Source organism: Humulus lupulus, chromosome 6 (assembly GCF_963169125.1).
Source record: "Humulus lupulus chromosome 6, drHumLupu1.1, whole genome shotgun sequence".
Taxonomy (NCBI): Eukaryota; Viridiplantae; Streptophyta; class Magnoliopsida; order Rosales; family Cannabaceae; genus Humulus; species Humulus lupulus.
This window is the reverse complement of record NC_084798.1, coordinates 63,151,598-63,154,750: the sequence shown is the minus strand read 5'-3', so window position 1 is coordinate 63,154,750 and position 3,153 is coordinate 63,151,598. Positions and strand designations below refer to the sequence as shown.

Genomic DNA, 3,153 nt, shown 5'->3' with positions numbered 1-3,153 from the left:
TATGAATTTTAAAATATATTAATTTATTTAAACTATAAATTTATATATATGAGCTATTAGTGTATGAAATGACTTTTAAAATTTTATATTTATTAGTATTACATTATAATGTTTTGGAATTAAAAAAATGAATTAAATCAATCAATTATTAATAATTTAAAAAAAGTAGTAATTATATTTGAACTATTTATATTTTATAGATAAGGAAATATTTTGATTTAATAGTATTTATATTCTAAAATAAAAAAAAATTGGAGTATCTCTGTAATAATTTTTGAATGACATGGTAGATCGGTTGTGTGATAAATGACTTATCATGTGACATGGTAGATCGGTTGTGTGAGAAATGATATATCATGTGACATGGTAGGTCGGTTATAATGCAACCGACTTGTCGCGTAACTATTTTTTTTTTACATAATTTGAGATTTAAAAATATATTATTTTTTTATACTAATTTGTTCTTTGTTATGAGTTAATTTTAGTAATAGAGATATATAATTTATTTGTGTAGAATTAGTTGTAAGAAATTAATACTTATTAATATTACCTTATATAAAAAAATATGTAACTATTAAATTTATAATTAAAAATAAAATAAATAAATTACATATTATAAATATGGAAATAGAATTAATTAAATTACATATTTTAAAAATTTAAAGAAATTGTTAAATGAAAGCTCTCCATTTTAGTCTAGCATATCATAGGTCGGTATGGGACCGACTTACAATGTCTATCTTAGAGAAAGAAAAATTATATTAAAGCCCCACAAATATATTTACTTTCCCGCTTCTTCACTCTCCTTCATGTCCGACTCCTGGACCTCGACCCCCTTCGACCTCGCCTCCAATGTCGCCTGCCGCTTTCTCTCGCAGTCTTTCTCTCATCTCTCTCACGATCTCTTCTCTCTCTTCTTTCTGCTTATAGGTGGCAATGGCGACATAGTTTTGGGCTCCTCGTCTGCAGGGATGGAGTGACGGGACTGTTGGGTTAATGAGTGGAGAGGGTTTTGATAAATTTGAAGTCTCCAATTTCAAATTGAAGCTTTTTTTCCAAATTTTGAGTAGGTGTGTATTTTATTTTTGTTTGTTTATGTTAGATTGATTTTTTGAAGATCTTTTTTGTTTTATTGTTTTCCTGAAAATCTAAAAATTCGAGTGATGCTTATTTGCTTAGTTAAAGGAATCAATCTCTACCTCTTTATTAGGTATGATCACTTTCTCCATAAAAAAAAATTCTTGCCGATTTGAGATGATTTTTAAAAAAAAATTATGTTTATGGTTTTTAATGGATTAATATTTTCAATGGCCTTAAATGTATAGTATTGGCAAAATGGGCAAGTTCACAGCTCCACGGCCGAGGGAAAAAACAAAGACCCAAAAGAGTTTTAGGGATTAATGCAAGGAAGGTCTTATTTGCAACAACAGGAGGTGGTTGGTGAGGTCCTCTTGTCTATGCTACTCTGCTCCCAGGTGCTCCCGCTATGGTGGATATATATAAATCTTTATAGATATGTTTGCTTTTTTTATTTAATTTATACTCAAACTCTTAACCATATATTATTATTAACTGATCCTTTTCCACTGCTAGTTGGATCTTCTTATAAGTTATATCCTTATTATCAAGAAATAATTATGATGATTTCTATTCGTCCCTGTCGCTGAAGCTTAAAATATATGTTTACTTCTTTTGTTAAATTTGTTCTTTCTTAAGTTCGTTAGATATTTTGCTAATTAATTCTAATCATATTTTGCTATAAGTGGACACATTAATTTATATTTTATATTTTTTAATTGTTATTGGGGCATGTATGTATATTTCTTAGCACTTAGTTCAATATTGCTAGTCAATAATCTTAGTTGGGGATGGGAAGTACTATATATAAATATGGCTATGCTATATTTATTTTCTAGTTGCTATCTCTCTCTATTTTTTTTTCCAGATGGAGAAAGTTAAGTTCTGGAATAAAGTGCATCTCATATACGTTTTCTTCTTTGTAAGGAAGATCATAAGTCACATATGGCGACCTCATTTTACTGTGTGTTATGTTTTCATTAACCACATATATGTGTGTTTATATATTAGTTGATATGTTGTCTTGGGATTTAGCATGAAACAAACAACTAGTTTTCATGCTTCTGTTTTTGCATTGTCACTTTAGATTTGTGATGTGAGTATTGCTAGTCAATAATCTTAGTTGGGTATGGGAAGTACTACATATAAATATGGCTAAGCTATATTTATTTTCTAGTTGCTACCTCTCTCTATTTTTTTTCCAGATGGAGAAAGTTAAGTTCTGGAATAAAGTGCATCTCATATATGTTATCTTCTTTGTAAGGAAGATCATAAGTCACATATGGTGACCTCATTTTACTGTGTGTTATGCTTTCATTAACCACATATATGTGTGTTTATATATTAATTGATATGTTGTTTTGGGATTTAGCATGAAACAAACAACTAGTTTTCATGCTTCTGTTTTTTGCATTGTCACTTTAGATTTGTGATGTGAGTTTATGCAACTTTTGTTACTTTAAACTTTTTGGAATATCTTATTTGTGCATTTTTGTTACTTTAAACTTGTAGAGCATACCTTTGTTAACTATGACAAACTTTTCCATTTTTTTTTGTCCCAATGCAGATGTTTTACAAGAAACTAATAAGGCATACAAAGCAGCCAAGAAGGACAGTAGCCTTGCTGCCGAGACTGCTCAGGGTGACAAGGCTTCTTCAAATGTGCTAACAACATGAACCGCATCATTCAAATTGAAAACTTATTTATGACTTTGCAGCTTGACACAGTTCAATAAGGTACGTGAAGAATGGGCATAATAAAGGATGAGATCACTGAAGTACGTGAAGAATGGGCACAACACGTCATGAATTTGATGAGTATAATGTAGATCTACTCACTTTTGTTAACTTATATTTTTAAGGAGATGTATACTTACATTGTTAACTTAGACATTCTACGATATTGTTTTATTGTCTAACTATTGTTACTGTTCTTATACACATTTTAATTTGTTTTCTAACTATAGTTGCAATTCTTATATGAGTCAATTTTGCTTAAGTTACGACTCATTCTTTTGGATACTTGGTTCTAATTCTAGTATTTTATATTACTGCAATTTTTATTTTGCTCTGTTA

General features: G+C 29.4%; 1 long non-coding RNA gene across 1 annotated transcript; it reads left to right on the top strand.

The window, feature by feature from the left end:
- Nucleotides 1–728: 728 nt before the first annotated feature.
- On the top strand, nucleotides 729–1,752 carry LOC133784053 (uncharacterized). Its single transcript, XR_009871102.1, has 3 exons — nucleotides 729–1,070; nucleotides 1,180–1,210; nucleotides 1,326–1,752. It is a non-coding gene; the product is annotated as an uncharacterized LOC133784053 (long non-coding RNA).
- Nucleotides 1,753–3,153: the final 1,401 nt, after the last annotated feature.